The following is a 17,182-nucleotide window of genomic DNA, read 5'->3' as shown; positions in this document are numbered from 1 at the left end:
TTAAAGTCAAACCAGTTACAGGCGTCATACCCCTAAGTTTCAAATCGCTCCATGAGGTGGACACACTACCACTTTCGAATCACAGGCATGTCCATCTACAACGTGAGGGTCACAATGAGAAGATTTAGTATATTTCATTAAAGAGAAAGGCATTGTGCAATATTTGCTACATGTCAAGTACATTCTCTCTTTATGAAAATAAAGAAATGTAACAACAAAACCCCTAACCTCCTGAAACTCAAACGGGACACTCTTCACAAGGCAAAGGGTGTACTAAAACAGAGAAGATGAAAAACAAAATGGGATTAATTCAAAGTTGGGCAAGCATAGATATACACGCACAAGAAAAAACATCTTACCATTACCATAAAATCCCACAGTCATATCCTGCCATCTGGCACGGCAAACCCTAAAAGAATAAACATATTCAATTTTAAAATTACATTTACAACAACATGTCTGAAAAATTATTTACTTGCATTGTCCCTGTAAAGATCAACTCATAAAAAATTATGGTGTTTGCATACATCGACTGTTATGCACTACTGTTTTTAAGCTACTTTAAATCCACCTACAAAAAAGCAAGCAATATTATAGAAATTGACCTTGTTTACTGCCTGCTTTAGTAGTTCATAGCTAAGTCTTTATACATGTTGCAGCAAGTAAATTATAAGTCACCGGAATGTCAAACCCGGTCCTCTCAGTCCATCTTCCAGGATCAATTTTCTGTGCAATACCCCCAATTGTAAAAACAAACAAGAGAAATTAAAGGTTTTGAAATCATCATGCAGCAGCTTATCAACAGCCCATATGAACGTGGGCTATATCTTGATCCAAACACTCATTACAACATGGCCAGTGCCTAGGTCCTTGCAACAGACATACAAAAGTACAGATTAGAATTTGGTTAACTGGTTGATGCAAACATCAATCTGAAAAGTGACAAGACCACCTTAATGTGATAAATATGTTAATTGGGATTTTTTTTTTTTCTTTGGCAAATTTAAAATTCAGTTGCAAGTGCTCGTAACAGTACCATGGTTGTCACATATATCTGTAAAACTTTTGGACCAATTAGATCAATATGTGGTTGGATGAAGGTTCACCTACAGTATTCTTTCTTCTTTCTATTAGCTAATTTTGGACAAAAAGTACTGTGTGCAAGAAATGAATGTGGCAACTGCCTCAACATAAGGCTGTAGGAACATAGCCAAATATAATAAACAAAGAATATACAAATACTGTCAAAACATTTAAACTGGCTGTAGGAACGTAGCCATAACCATGTCAACAGGGGCTATAGCTGTGGTTCTCAAACTGCTATTTTCTGTAGGGAAATAAACAAACAAGAGTTTGCTGATGCTATCGGGCTGACCTTTATTTCACTAAAATTCAAATTGGATCCTTTTTTTAAAGTTGAGGGGTGGGGGGCATTAACTTTTTTGGGCTTCAGAAGGGGGGCATGCCAGGAAAAGTTTGAGAACCACTGGGCTTTAGGAACATAGCCCAAACATTGCCTTATAAATGTGGCAGTTTCTTATCTATAGACCTGAAGATGGCTCTGTACTGAGAATCGCCAAATCCAGACTCATGCATTTCATAGAGTAAGTCTAAAAACAGAATCTCCCTCAGTAGTGGCCTCATGACCTAAGGCTGGTAAAAACACGTACAAGACCTTAAAAGTTATGAAGGCTGACTACAGTTTTAGGTAATTTCACCATCAGACCTACAGAAATGTTAAGTCATTCCTCTGAAAAAATAAACATCTCCACATTTAATATTTCAGTGAATATTACTGTGTTTAGATGTCAAAATGTCATATGAAAGAACACTGAAACTGGCATCAGGTAATACAAAAATCTCAGAGGGCATAACATTATTATGGACCGCGTCTGTTGGTGGTTTCCATTTTTATTTTTGTATCTCAAAGTCATTACACAGATTGTGCTTACACATAAAAGGAAGTGATCTGATGCACTTGTATTTGTCCAGGCTGGAAAGACTATGAAATGCTTCATGTCCATATCATCCTAATATATGCCAGGCATGTTCTTTTATTTGAGAGAGAAGACAAACTACGACAAACGTTTTACCATTTATTTTAGAATAGTATCATTAAGCAAAGCTTGATCAAGGATCTTCTCTGTTTGACATGGCACAATCGCCCAGAAGGAAGACGAAGAATTTCACATTAACAGTACATCTTATAGTTTTTCCAACAACAGTGTGGATTACATTATTGGTTCAAACAGGTGGGGAGTGACCGTGGTTTAGACTTGGCTCTCCCTTGTTGGTGCATTTAGGTTGGTCCCAACTTCTTTGCACTGTCCAGTCCAATCCCCGGAGACAGCGCCCTGTTGAGAGAACCTCCCTCTACTGTCCTGTTTTCCTCATCATTCTATTGTCAGCATCCCTGACCTTTGGCTAAGCCTTTTGCTTTAAATTGTTACTTATTATATTTCAAGAAACATTAAGAACATTATGTACGTGCAGGCAAAAATTAGTGTAGCATGATCATCTTCCGACAATCTCATGTGACCTTGGCCTTTTCTTGTGAAAAACACTTTCTTGTTCTGTTTGAAACAAAAATCTTATGACCTTGGTCTCTTCACAGAATGGAGCTGCGTTCTCTCTCATATCCTGGCTTTTCTCTCTAATGTATTAACCCTTCATAACATGGGGCTAATGCTTGTTTCAATCTTATTTGATCATCAGGATACGTACAACTCTTAAATAATATCGATTGTCAGTACAATAATAATAATAATAATAATGATAATACAGTCTGTTAGTACTAATCAGTTAATTTCACAGTGTGCTTGATTTTATTTATATACAGTAAGTGCATAGTTATTAATTCATAGTGTTAAGAACTCGAATCAAACAGGAAAATAATAAATCCTGACAATCCATCCTTTCACACCCAATAGGTGTGAACAAATCTGTAAAAGTTGCATAACAGACAGTCGATGTTATCATAAGGCAGGGACTTTGATTGGCATTACACATCTAGTAATAAAAGAAAATACAGCATACTTATATATTTGGTTTCACATCTAGTAAAAATAAAAAATAAAAACTTATGTCCTTCAAGATTAGGATCTTTAATGATCTTGAGTTTTAGGAGGTAATCTTCTGGTAAACAGCAAAAACTCATTGATTTAAGTTCGTGGAGGTAAATTTCAGGTAAACAGAAAAAGAACTCTTGATTTAAGCACGTCGAGGTAATTTTAAGGAAACAGAAAAAACTCATTTAAGATCTGGATCTTTAATGGGCGCATGACTTATGGAGGTAATCCTCCTTGGGTCAGTATGGCGAACACTCGATCAACGGTTACTAGACCTTCAACATGTATCACACACACAGCCTTTTTGTTTTTTAATGATTTTGTTTCGTTTTTGCCTACACCTCTATAGGACAGAAAAACTCCAATCCAGTAGTAGCAGGACTTCAACGTCTGGTTTGATGTTCATAGCCATGAACATCCAAACATGATGTAAGCAAGGGAAAGGGTAAAGCAAGCAACATCTGTTAGCAAACAGAACCATGTCAAACTAAACACATGCTCGACCTTCTGGGGACATTTGGAGTGACCTGAAAATCAAACCATCTCACCCATCAACAAGTCACGGTCACCTGGGAGGATAAAAATGGGGTTGGGGCCGTGGGGTTGGGTAACAATGACACAATCGTCGGTAGACTCAGGGAGAGGATGAAAAGGGTAAGCTTCCTCAAGATCCAAAACAGTACCCACAATGTCTAATATGGGCATCTGATAAGGGGGCTGGTCTTTTGCATTGGCTAATGCAGTGGTAATTAGACGGTTAACTAAGGTTCTAAGGCAAGGGATGGCACAACATCCACAACAGGTGAGAATTGACGCAAAGGCCGCTAGCGACATCATTACAGACATTATGAAACCTTGCCATTTACTGAAAACCTTGTACATCCAATCTTGGAAGATATCATCCACTCCAGAGTCCTCCGCCATTGTATTAGCCAGAGTTCTAAGGCAATCTAATGCTCTGGACACAGACCCATCAGGCGCAGTATTGTTGGGAATAAAAGTACAGCATGAACCCTCAATCATCGCACACACTCCTCCCTTTTCTGCAAGCAGCATATCCAGGGCCATTCTATTCTGGACAGTCATGAGTGAGGATGCAGCTACCTGTTCAGATAGGCCAGTAACGGCATCGCGAGTGTGATTAGCAAGTGTCTGGACATTATAGTGGACATAATTGATCCTGTCAACATTCTTGTTTACTGTTATCCAGGGCAGGATTGATTCAAAACCATTAGCAATGGGATCAGCCAATTTGTACTCATCTGGAACGCCTCGTGGGACGCCTATGGCATCAAAGTAAGTTGGGGAGTTAGCAGTCAGGTCAAAGGCAGTAGATGTGGCTCTTTTGGAGTGCCAGCTAACAGAGCTTTTACCATCAGTGTTTGTTTGTCCCACTAGAGTAATGTGGAAAGCCAGCCTAACTAAGGTGCATGTTCCAGACCATGTGGGGGGCAAGACATTACGTAATCTATTTCCACCACAGTACCAAAACAAATCCGCACGGGCTAGGGTCAATTTACCCATGTTAGGTCTAGGTGTAACATTCACAGCAGGATCGAGGCACTGCTCCAACTTTCGTAGTGTTTTTACGTGTCAGACAAACATAACGTCCCTCCTTTGGAATGAAGACAGGTGGTATGGTGTTGTTAGCTGCAACTGGAAACAACTTATTAATGCCGAGCAGTTGATTGGGTTGGCAGTCATATGTAATTTCAGCATGCACTCAAATCCAGCTCTGTCAGTGGTCGGGAACAGTGGCCCTGGGATGGTGTTGAGGGTAGGTCTGGCTGTGGAACAAGCTATACAATTGGTGAGATTGTAAGATTCAGCAGTGAAATACATCCATTCAAGCCATGAATTCTTATCCTGATAACCTGTCTCAAAGTGAACCAAATCTTCAGGGGTGTCAATTTTCAGGTATCTGACTTGCTCGTCTGGAGTTAGGTCTACTGATTCAGGGGTCAGCGGGACATCCAGAACCAATGGGGTTACTCTAATCTGTATTAAGTTCTGAGGGTAACCGAATCGATGTCCTCCTAAAACATAAGTGCCGCTGTCTGCAGGTGTTGGGTCTGCTAAGGTAATTATCAATGCACTTCCACTTTTGCTTGTGGTGATGGAAAATGTACGTTCTGATCGAGCAGCCATCTCTGGACGTGCTCCGTTCTTGTGTTCAGTGTTCCTGTTTTAGCGATAACCCACTCCCATCTTTCACAGCTACAACCCCAGGTACTCCTGGTTTCAGTATGCACTCGACCAGACTTACAGGTTGTGGACTGTGATACGGTAATGCATAGGTACACTACTGTCCCTTTATAATGTAAGTTCTGTCCTTTTGGGCATGGCAATACATCACAGATTTCAATAGAGGCTGTACATTGTGCTGTTCCTGAATGGCAATGGATAACAACAGGGGCTTTTCGGGTATCACTGGTCTCCCAGTCTGGGCCTATCATACGTTTAGCTCTCCTTGGTCTGACAGTGGGTGGCATTCCAGCAGTGTGTGTTTAAATGGTGTTTGCGTCAATGGTGTTTGCGTCAGTAGTGTTTGCATCAATCGTGTCTGCTTCAGTGGTGCCTGTGTCAGTAGCATCATCAATGATTGTCATTGGCATTTTCAGTCTCTGGGGTCTGGGCATGAGAAGGGGGAAAAGTATCATCACAACAAGCACTATGAGGCACAAAGTGGTTCCTTGGAGACCACAGAACCCTGGATGTCTGAATGGGTGCCATGGTCTCTGTCTTTCTATTGCCACGTGTGGTCTTGGTAATTCCGACATCGCACGTGGGTGGCGGCAGGCAAACTTTCAGTCGCTAAATTAGATTTCTATTCTTTGGTGCCTGCAGCCTGTGTTTCCAAATCAGTTCTAATCTCGCTCAATGTGCGAGACGGTAGTGAGGCTGGTACACAATGTGTCAGGTGGTGCTAATTGGCTCCTGTCTTACCTTTTATATGGACTGCATGTGAGGTACGTTCAGTTACCTCAAATGGTCCAGTCCACCTGGGTTCAGACCACTTTCTCTTGTTGACCTTCCCCTGTACCCAGTCTCCCACACTTACAACAGGAGTCTTCGGATGGGTTGTCTCTGGCTCCTCCTCCGCACTCTGCACCTGTTTACAAAAAGCCCGAGTCAGGTTAGTCAGCGCAGTCATATAGTCATCACAGTCAATTTGCCACAGATCCAGAATAAGGAGGTGTCCCCCCCATTTTTCTCTTCAATGTCTGATTTGCTCTTTCGACTATCCCCTGTGAAGCAGGATGATAGATACTTCAAAACTTGTGTGTGATCCCTAAAGCTAGTTCTATTTCAGCTAAGCGTTTGTTGTTAAAATGGGATCCATTGTCTGACTTGATGGAGCGTGGCACTCCATATCTGGGAATGAGTTCGTTTTTCAGCCATTTTACCACTGTTTTGGCATCTTCCTTTTTACAGGGGATTGCTTCCACCCATTTGGTGAATCTGTCTACCATCACTAAGAGGTATCTGGAGCCCCGCACTCTGTTTTCCGCTCCCATGTCCGTGTAGTTGATGGTAATGTCTTTGAATGGGGCATCTGGTACGGGGAACTTTCCCATGGGGCACTTGTAGACTGGTTTTGGGGTTGTGTTCATTGCACACAGTGCATTCAGTTACATAGTTGTACACCATGCTTGACATGTATGGATGCCACCATAGTGTGTCGATGTTTTTTAGTGTAGTCTTCCTGCTCTAATGAGCTGGTCCATGAGCTTGCTTCATTAGCAGCTGACACAGTTTGGACGGAGCTACTAGTCTTCCATCGTGGGATCTCCAAAGTCCCTCCTTTTGAGTAGCCCCTTTCTTTACCCATTCATTCTTTTCATAGGCTCCTGCCTCGTCTTGCATGTCTTTGATGTCTTTTTCTGTTAGCTCCGGTAGTTCGATGGCTTTGGCAGCCATCATCTGTCCTTTGTATCCTCCAGCCTTTTTGGCGGCAGCAAAAGCTGCTTCATTTCCTCTTGCCACGTTTGAGGATCCTTTGACATGTCCTTTGCATTTCATTACCGCTACCTCTTCTGGGAGTAGTACTGCTTTAATCAGTTCCTCCAGTTGATCTTTGTGTTTCACAGGTGTGTTGGCAGTGGTTAGAACATTCTTCTCACCCACTGTGGGCCATCCACATGCACAGCTCCATGAGCATAGGCTGAGTTGGTGTAGATGTTGACTCTAAGCCCTTCAACAGAGGCAGGTTGTGGGATTATTCCTTGGTCTACCACTTCGTGGTGTTGTTGTTCTTGTGTTACCACTGCATATGAGGCAACATTTCCTTGTTCTCCTTTGTAGCAGCATCCATCAGTGAATAAAGTGAGTTCCGGTGTTTGCAGAGGCTCTGTTTCCAGGTCTGGCCCGAGCTTGATGTCTTTTGCTGCCACTTCAGCGCAGTCATGTGGAAGGTGTTCTTCTGTTGTCATGTTGGCAGCCATGTTTATTCCTCCTGTTGTGTAGGTGATATGTGGCTGTGTTAGTGCTTCTGTGATTTTGATTCTCCTTGCTGCTGAGAAAGTGAATGCACTGGAGTTCAGGAATGCCACTACACCATGGTTTGTGTTGATCTTGAGCGGGTGACACATCACCATGTGTTCTGTCTTTGTTATGGCTTTAGCCAGTGCGGCAAGATGGCGGGCATAGCCACCTTGACCCGTTTCAATGTTGTCCAGTCTTGAGCTGTGATACATCAGTATCCTCCTCTCTCCCTCCTTTTTCTGATAAAGAACGGCATTGACAATGCCTTCCTTTTCAGAAACATCCAGGTGAAAGGGCGCCGTGTAGTCAGGACTGTTGAGAGCTGCAGCAGTTGCAAGCGCCTGTTTGGTGTTAGTAAATGCTTCTTCAGCCTCTGGCATCCAGGTGAGGATGGCAGTGAGATTCCTGTTTCCTGCTTCTGACAACATATCTCTCAGAGGTTGGGTCAGGTTGACAAAGTTGGGCACATGATTCCTGCTGTAGCCTGTCAATCCCAGGAAAGCCAGCGTGTGTTGGACAGTAGTAGGTTTTCCATGATTGAGGATGGAGTTTCGCTGACTTGTGGTCAGAGTGTGCTCTCAGAGATGAGGTGTCCCAAGAATGTGACAGCACTTCTGCACACTTGAACTTTCTCTTTCTTGACTTTGTAGCCTGCAGCTGCGACCTTTGACAGGAGAGAGTATGTGGCTTCAAGACAGGTTCCAGCAGTAGGTGCGGCAAGCAGCAAGTCATCCACATATTGAATCCGTATGACGTCAGCTGGCAACTCCAAATCATGGAGGTCCGCACATAGTGCAGCGTTGAACAGTCCTGGGCTGTCTCTGAAACCTTGAGGGAGACGTGTATAGGTAAACTGTTGTCCTCTGTATGTGAATGCAAACAGCTGCCTTGATGCAATCGACAGAGGAAGGCAGAAGAAGGCGTTAGCCAAATCAATCACAGTGAAGTATTGGTGTTCGGGTCTCTGGAACGGGCAGTACCGTTGTCTCGGTAGCATTATTGACAGCTTTCTCCATCCTTTGTCAGCTTTTGCAACTGGGAGGATAGGTGTGTTCCACTGAGAGCAACATGGAATGAGGACTCCTGCCTCGAGCAAACCTTCAATGGTGTCAGCAATGCCAGCCTCCTGTTCAGGCTTCAGGCGGTACTGCGGTCTCCAGACAGGGACTTGGTGCTGCAGAGTACGGACAGTAACAGTGTGGTTGGGGATCAATCCCACATCATACGGACCGGTCGTCCAGAGAGAGTCCGGGAGATCTGCGAGCAGTCTTGGGGTGTCCGGGTGAGCTGTTGTATCTGATCCGTCGTACTCAGTCAGATTTTGAGTCTCCAACATTCCCACCTCAGTCCCAGTGTAGAAGATTCTCCACATGTCAACTTCATCGTTTCGGGACAGGAGGGGCGAGTCAGTGTACGTCCATTCAAGCTGCACTGCCTTTTTTACCATTGATCCGAGGGACTTAGATTCATGGCCAGCTCCTATCGCCAAGGTGATATGTGGCTCAGCATATGTCGCAAATGCATACCAGTCCTTCTGTTCAGCGGTGAGGAGACAATGTGCAGCAACACCCTCCTTTCCCAGATAGATGTGCTGTATCTTCAGGTGTTCAGTGATTCCCTCCCTTTCTTCTTCCCATCGTTCAAGATAGACATGGTGAGGAGTACTGACGTAGTTGTGGGTACAATGCAAAGGGTCTTGCGGAGGAGAGAATGTAAAAAGGGTTTGAATCCATGGCTTCCACTCCATGTAAGTGTACTGAAGGAGGGGAGAATTTTCTCCTGATGTCAGTAGTCGGGACCAGAATACTTGTACAGTTTTCTCTGTGGGTTCTTGCGCAGGTGCCATGTAGAGGATTCTGTGGTAGGAAACTTGGGGCATGGATGGGGGCTTGATTATCATCCTTTTATCAGTACACTGTATTATCAGGCCGAACCTGGTGAGGAGATCTCTCCCCAAGAGATTGACGGGACAATCAGGTGCGTACAGAAATTGATGGTACAGCTACTGAGGACCGAAGTGGACAGCCAATGGTTGTGTGAATCTTTGGATCTGTGGTTTTCCTGAGTATCCGACAATGGTGAGAGTCTGTGAAGACAAAGGCAAGGGGATGTTGATGCTGGAGACTGAGGCTCCAGTATCGGCCATTAGTTCGTACTGTTCACCATTGATGGTGCAGGTCACCATTGGCTCTGCTGTAGGTGGAACTAGCAGACCTGCACCGGACTCAAGACCCCATCAGTAGCCCTGGGGCTGATTTTGATCATCAGGGATGGTGGACTGGGGCATCTGGTGATGATACTGCAGGTGTTCCCTTCCTCTTCCTCTTCCTCTAGCGGGGAGTCCTCCTCTATAGGGAGTGGTCTGCGGCTGGTAACCTCCTTGCCCCTGAGCATATTGGGAGTTGCTTGGACAGTCCCTCACAAAGTGACCCTGTCCTCCACAACCAAAGCAGCGCATTGTTGTAAGTATTCCTCTGCCTCTGGGATTTCCTTCTCTTCCTCTGTCTCTGTAGGAGTTTCCAGATGTCATCGGTGAGTGGTCGTTGTACTGAGGTGCTGTATGCACCATTGGGGTTGCTGGGGGGGGGGGGGGGGGTCGCCGGAGGTTGGGCATTGGCTGTTTGTGCTTGCTGAACAGCTTTGGCCACAGCTGTGTCCACCGTGAGCTGTATGTCGGTAGGGCTAGGTGCGGGGGTGGTGACCAAGATCTGTTTTGTCTTTGCCTTTTGTTGGGCATTTTTGTCAGTCAGTTGCTGATTCAGCAGGATAGAAGTTATCTTGTCCAAATCTTCCCTTTCTGTAGATTTCTTTTTGTCGCATGACCTCCACCAATGGGTTATGTGCTGTTTCCACTCAGCTTCAGATTTGGATTCTAAACCAACCACATCATCCAATTTTTCTTGGATTGATGCAGGCAGCCCCTTCTGGCACTGGTCTATATAGAGAATAGTCATGGATGGACTGGAATCATGTCTGTTGCCAGTGTGTTCTTCCCAGTTCTTTTCAGCTCTCTTCAAGTAGTCTCGAATCTCCTCTCCATCTTTCATTTTGAGGGTCCTAACAGTGTGAAGATCCTGAGGTGTGGGATATTCAGCTCTCAAGACTACCCAAAGAAGATTTCGGTAATTGTCGAAAGGCTTGACGTTTGCAGCTTTAGTGGGAACTCCTGCAGCCTCGAGGAGCTTTTCAGCTTGTCTTGATCATTCTATTCTTGACAGTAGTGCTCTTATATCTCCAAGGCACAATACTGCTCCGGCAGTGAGGCTCTCCAGAGTCGATATCCATAGTGATGCTCCTCCGACGAAGGGCGGCAATTTCTCGATTAAGCCTTTCATGTCTCTGTATCGGAAAGGGACATATACTGCTCCACCACTTCCAGTCAATCGGAGGGGCTAGTTACCAGTGTGTGCTGAGGCCTGTTGGGTTTGGCTCCTATGGTTATATGGATGCTAAACAGGTGTGGCTTGGACTAAATGTCCTGTGATGATTCCAGTCATGGTGCCTTCCAGCAGCTGGGTTCCAGCAGGAGTCCAGTTGTCTGGGTCATTATCCAGCCTCCATTCGGGCTCATAGTTTCTTTCCTCATCAAGAGATTGTGCTCCTTCTCCGGTGTCAGATGCTCAACAACGTGAAAGTGGTTGACGGCTGGTTGACGTAGTGGTGTTAGAGGGATTCCCGTGTCATCAGTGGCATACGGAGCAGCTGGGGCAGAGGATGGTCTTGGATTAGTGCTAGTAGTACTGGGGGCTGCAGCATGAGAGCTCATTGTGGATCTCTGTGAGTTCACAATCTTTTCGATTTCACTGTGTATAGAGCTTGATACTAAAGGGTTGTCTGCAACTTCTAATCTGTGTTTCTGCTCCAGGTCAGAAATGCGGTGTATGATGTCTGTCATTGTAGCAGATTGTGTCTCTTGAAGAAGCTGGGTGGCGTCTCGGTTAGGGTTCTCAACTTCCAGTTGCCCTCCTGTGATGTTGAGGGTGGCGGTCTGCACTGGGGTCTGTATATCTGCCTGTATTGGGGTGACAGGTGGTGATATAAATAGGTTGTTGTTTGAATGAATTGGTGCATAGGGTGGTGGCAGTGTTTGCTGTCCCAAATTCTGCTGTGGTAGCATTCCGGCAGCTCCTGATGGTGATGCTCCATAAGCACTGCTGACAGACAGTTGAGGATAGTGAGTCTTCTCCTTTTCTTTGTCAGCCTTGAATCTCCCTGCTTGAGTCATGAGTTTGCACACAGCAGTGGTAAAGTTAGCTGTGTCCTTTCTCATGTCCATCAACCTTTTTCCCCACTTATGCCTTCCTCTCTTTTCCCACTCAGCTCTGGCCTCATTGTATGATGCTGTTGCAAGCGTGGAGATGCCCAGAATGGAAGCTGGACTGAGCAGAGCTACATTAGGGTCTGTAGCAAGTAGCCCCTGTTTTTCCCACTTGCCCCACAATTTCCTAATGCGTGCTCTGACGTCTGTATCACTCTTTCCTTCATCTAGGGCTTCTTCTACCATTTGCCGAGTGATCCATTTTTTCAGTTGTCCTAGAGTGCGTGGGCTTCGTGTGTCATCCATTATTGGGATATAAGTTATCTGTGCTTGGTTTAATTCGTAGCTGACCAGGAAAGGCTCTATGATTGGATAAATGGTGGGAAAAGAAAGAAGAAAAATTCAAAAAATCAATCAATCAATTTGTCTTATTCTATAGGGTATCATTAAACCTTTTCTTCATGTATTTGTTTATTAAGATTTTTTTTTTTTTTTTTTTTTCAATTAGAAGCAATTTCTTCATAGTTATGTTGGCCAATACAGCCAATTAAAAGTCAATCATCCCATCAGTGGATTCTTTTTAAAAAGCAAATCAATTTAGTTAATCACAGAAGGAGTCGATAAACAGAAACGGCTCACACAACCTGTAGAATTCCGAGAAAGTAAGCAACTATTAAATCCACCGAACAAACCAATTGTGAACAGGGCAGCCCAATTAACCAAGTCAACTAGTTCGGCCTCACCATAAAGCGAAACGTTGATTAAATTGACAAAACTAACTGGGCCAGTGAGGATTTTCCAATAAAAATAAACAATTTTTAATCAAAACAAAAGAATCACAGATAATTCAACCTGGAAAGTTGAAGGAGGAGGGACTCAATCAATTGAAAAAGAGTTACTTCACTGGTAAGATTTTGATAAGACGAAAATGAATTATTATTATTTTTTTTTTAAAGGAAAGAAAATCAACAAATTAAATCAATCAGAGAAGGCTAATTGAAACAAATCAAATAGTCGAGTCAAGTTCAGAATTGTTTTTTATTTATAAAACAAAAAATGATCAATTTAATCAACAAAGCGAGCACGTCTGCTCAATTCAGTGCGTTTCTTTTTAAAAAAAATTATTTCCAATATGAAACACCAATAAGATCAATTTGCTCAACAGGTCTGCTTTTACAGGAAATACTCAAGCAAATAGAACTACTGATAAAGTTATTTTTATTTTTATTATTATTTTTTAGAGGAAGATGCCAAAACTTATGCAAGCAAATCAGCACACTCCATGAGTAGTGGTATCTGCTCCAAAACAGCTCAGTGATCCCGAGCAGGCTTTTAATCTGTGATGACTTTTAGCAAAGCGTATCAGTAACTCAAAAACAATTTCCATTTGTGAGATCCTCCAACACAGCAAAGCACACTCTTTGTTTTCTCGTTTTCTTTCCAATTGCCTATTATAGTCGTTTATTGGGCCAAATGTTCTTCAGTCTTTACTTTATGGTCACTGGGTGGCAGAGATGTTCACAAGTCTTTTTTTGCAAGTCCAAGTCAAGTCTGAAGTCTTTGGTCACAAGTCCTAGTCAAGTCTCAAGTCTTTGAGGGGTGAGACTTGGTCAAGTCTCAAGTCTTTGGTCACAAGTCCAAGTCAAGTCTCAAGTCTTTAAAAAATAAAAATCTTATGTCTCTTCTGGTTGTAATGACCCCTCTGTCAACTGTTGCTATCTGGTCTACTAAGAACACTGCACAGCTATATCTAAGAAATATAGATATACAGTCTGGGATGGCCCTGGCTGTGTATCTGCACACCTGGTTTTGTTAAAAAAGAGTCAAGGCTGCTCTGTCCCTCTGCATTGCCACTGGCCACTTTTTTCGCTCTGTTGAATTCAGAAAACCTGTAGATCAGCGGTCCTCAATAGGCGGTCCCCGGGCCGCATCCGGCCCGCCGGCCTCCTGTTTGTGGCCCCCGAACTTTTATTCCTTCACCATGTGTTTTGGTTGGGTCAGCACGTGTACACCGGGACTTGTCTCCATGCCAACGATACACAGACAGCTGGGTCACTCACCGCTGAGAGCGCAACTTTTAACTTTAACTTTTGTTTTCGGAGCAGTTCGCGTATGCTGGGGGTAAGAGATTGAATATGGCGTGTTTCCAAGTAAACTGCTATAACAAAGTGCACAGTGAAAATCAGCGACTTACAGAAATAGGAACTTCAAATTTGCATACATTTTCTCACCAACCAGGACAAGCCCCATGTATCTGACATTGCAGTGGTACTGAACATTCCACCTTACTTTACCTCACCTTAAGAAGTTTGACAAGTTACGGTTAACTTCACTATGTATTTTAAGTTTTTTAAATAGTTCAACAGACGGGGAGTTTATCCCGGCAAACACCCTTTCACTCACAGTGCTAAAATTTTTTATCATCCTTGTTAAAACTCAACACCATTTAATCACAGAACAAATGACGTGAATTAACCCACAACCATCTTACATATCATCTTATTCACAAACACATTCACGAACCATAGTTACACCAACAGAATACCCAAGAGTCATTGCGCCACAGTCCACAAGGGGCGTTACAATATGCCAGGAAAAGCTGTGATGAAGATTTCCAATTTGAAACGGCATTATGAGATGAAGCATAGGAATTTTGAAGAGACATTTCCTCAAAATTCAGAGATAAGCACAACACAAGTAAATGCACTGAAATCATTATATCAAGCTGCAAGCAGGATTCTTGTCAAATCTCTGTCACAATGAAATAAAATAAAGCATGACTGAAGTGATGGACACAATGTTTGAAAGCAAACCAAAAAAGGAAATATTTAACTATGTATTTTAATTTATGTTAAAATGGAAATTACATTTTATTTTAGTTTGTATTTTGCTGTTTAGAATGAAAAGGACATTTTGTTTTGAATATTACAGTATAATTGCATGTGGCCTGACCGACCTCAATACATGGACCTTTGAGTTATTGAAAAAAAATCTTTCTGGCCCTTTAGGTTTTGTATTTGAGTACCCCTGCTGTAGATGAACAACATGGAAAAATTAGGCTGTGAATTACAGTAACAAGATCTGGATGATATAGCTAACATTTTTATGTGTAGTAAAACACATCAGGAACCACATGTTTCTGAGAGAAGAACTGGATCTAAACTAATGTTGCAGGCTATATATCAATCTTTTATTTGTGATTATAGAGAGGGTTGCTAAAAAGAGACGTAGACTAACTCAGAGTAACAGGAAAATATTGCTATTTCCTCAGGCCATTAGACTCCTGAACCAGAACTCAACTTGACCACTCCCCATCAAGACTCAGCCTGACACACACACATACACACAGCCTTGCACATATTTAAATTTTTGATTAAATTATTTAGATTATATTTAATTACATTATTTACATCATATTAGTTTGATTTTATTCATATTTATCTTATTTAATCTATTTATAAGGCAGTTTAGGAGTAACCAGGAGGCATTTCACTGCATGTTACTCTGTGACTTCTGTATGTGACAAATAAAGTAATCTTGTAATCTTGTAAATACACTAATATCATCCATACTGATACTCAAACACCCCATCTCTTACAAAAGGGTAAAAATGGACTGTCTACGAGAGCAGAAGAAGACACAGAAGAACCGATGCAGGATCAAACAATCCTGAAAGGACATAACTAAAACTTGCCACAGAGCAGGTGATCAGGAGAAAAAGAGAACTGTTTGAAAAAGAAAATAAGTGGAAACCCAGCGGTTTTGATGCTGATGAACTCTATGACGGAATGGGCCCCAGGAAACCCATATGATGATTTAAATGATGAGTTGATATAATTCTGTTCTTTAATATTAATTGTTTTAATGAATTTTTTTTTGTATTTGTATTTTGTTTTTGTTATTGTTATTCACAGTAGAAAACGGTCAGCTGTAAACATTTTGTAGTTGTTAAAAATGTCTTTTCCTATTTTTGAAACTTTCAATGTAATTTCTCAAAAATGTTGTGTTGACACTTTTGTGTCAAAAGGGAGGAATGTGAGAAAATTACATAGTCTTCCTTTTGTTATCAATGTACTGTAAGGACAGGAGGAGGAAGAGAGACTGTCACACTGCCTGAGGTGTCACAAGAGCCACAGGTGGGGGCACATCCCCACATGGAAAGATACACAAGTTTAGATAAGATAACATTTGCTGTCCCATCTGTTACATCAAAGGGTCACTGTCCTGGGAAGACAGGATACACCCAAATATCAAAGAGTCATTATTCTGTAAAGAAGATGTTTTATGACTGTTGTAAATGAAGGTAACCTCCTCTCTGTTCTGTACTTAAGGGATAACAATTTAGAGTTTGTCAGAGAACGCGTTTACGCCTTCTACTCCACGCTGCGTGTTATTAAATGACATCTGATTCATACGCTGAAGTCTGAAGTTCTTCGGAGACTTAGCAACTCTCTACCTCACAAAGGAGAATTTCCACAACAACCATCAGGTGAGATAACGAGGGGAAGGCAGGGATGAGAATACTGACAGACAGAGGGAGACAGAGGGAAGAACATAGGAGACACTTAAAGGACATGTGAGGCATGAAAAATCCAACAAAACACAACACAAAATCCGTAATCCTGACAATTTCCAGCTCTATATTTTTATTGTGGGTCTCTACTAGAGTAGCTTTGCATAAGTCACAGTTCCCAAAAATCTTATACTGGCCCTTTATGCAGCCCCTCAGTTCATCCTCTGTCTGAAACAAGCTGTTTTAGACTGAACATTCTGGAAGCCTGCCGAGGGGCTGTTAACCTACTATGGTGACATTGGTTACTATTCTAATGAGCTTGCACTTTACATCAAAAGGCAAGCCAATTCTAAACGACGTGTTTGCGCACACATTTACTGAAAGATGGAGAAGGAGAAAAAGAGAGGATTGTCTTTTTGGTCTTTTAGTTCTGAAAAGACATGAAAAAGTGCATTTTGCGTAATATGTCCCCTTTAAAACAATTGTTATCTATCTCTCTCTCTCTCTCTCTCTCTCGATATATAGATCGATTTAAGAGTATTGAATGAGTATGGTATTTGTAAAATAACATTTAAGACAAACTCACTGGAGCACTTTTGAGTATGTTGCTTTGTTTGTGCTTCCATGTAGGAACAACATACAGGTCCTCAATGTAAATGTTCTTGCCCTATGAAAACAGAAAAATTTGGTTGCAGCCATTTTACATAGCAGTTTTTCTCTAATAAATGCAGTTATTCCCATCAAGAGATACAAATTTTACATTGAAATTTAACAACATTCCTACCAGTAGCTGAGCTTCTTCAGGCATTCCCAATCTGCAAAGAGTAAACAAAACATAACAATGAACGTGCAAAAACA

At 42.3% G+C, this 17,182-nt stretch overlaps 1 long non-coding RNA gene across 1 annotated transcript; it reads right to left on the bottom strand.

Moving 5' to 3' along the window:
• Positions 1-1,951: 1,951 nt before the first annotated feature.
• Positions 1,952-17,134, bottom strand: LOC115578440 (uncharacterized). Its single transcript, XR_003983449.1, has 3 exons — positions 17,109-17,134; positions 16,911-16,991; positions 1,952-2,030 (listed from the first exon to the last, which is right to left on the bottom strand). It is a non-coding gene; the product is annotated as an uncharacterized LOC115578440 (long non-coding RNA).
• Between the last annotated feature and the right edge of the window lie 48 nt (positions 17,135-17,182).

The sequence above is a fragment of the Sparus aurata genome, chromosome 3, assembly GCF_900880675.1.
Source record: "Sparus aurata chromosome 3, fSpaAur1.1, whole genome shotgun sequence".
NCBI lineage: Eukaryota > Metazoa > Chordata > Actinopteri > Spariformes > Sparidae > Sparus > Sparus aurata.
This window is presented reverse-complemented; position numbering and strand designations above follow the sequence as displayed.